Source organism: Sinocyclocheilus anshuiensis, unplaced genomic scaffold, assembly GCF_001515605.1.
Source record: "Sinocyclocheilus anshuiensis isolate Anshui unplaced genomic scaffold, SAMN03320099.WGS_v1.1 scaffold824, whole genome shotgun sequence".
Lineage (NCBI taxonomy): Eukaryota > Metazoa > Chordata > Actinopteri > Cypriniformes > Cyprinidae > Sinocyclocheilus > Sinocyclocheilus anshuiensis.
Window position 1 is genome coordinate 608 of NW_015551064.1, and position 437 is coordinate 1,044.

The following is a 437-nucleotide window of genomic DNA, read 5'->3' on the forward strand; positions in this document are numbered from 1 at the left end:
GTGGGGTGTTCTGCAGTAGAACTCATTCAGATCGTCTGCCAGTTGTTGATTCTCCACAGTGCTGTTGGATCTGTTGGATGAGTTGGTGATTTCTTTCAGACTTTTCCACACTGATGCTGAGTCACTGGAAGAAAATTGAATCCTTATTTTTTCAGAATAATTCCTCTTTGCCACTCTGATCTCCTTTTCCAGTGTGTATTTAGCCTGTTTATACAAGACATTGTTCCCCTTCTTGTAAGCATCTTCTTTGGCCTGACGGAGCTGTCTGAGTTTTGCAGTGAACCATGGTTTGTCATTGTTGTAAGTTAGATGAGTCCTGGTAAGAATGCACATGTCTTCACGGAAACTGATATAAGATGTTACAGTCTCTGTGTGCTCGTCCAGATCGGTGGCATCAGCTTCAAAAACACTCCAATCAGTGAGGTCAAAACAAGCTT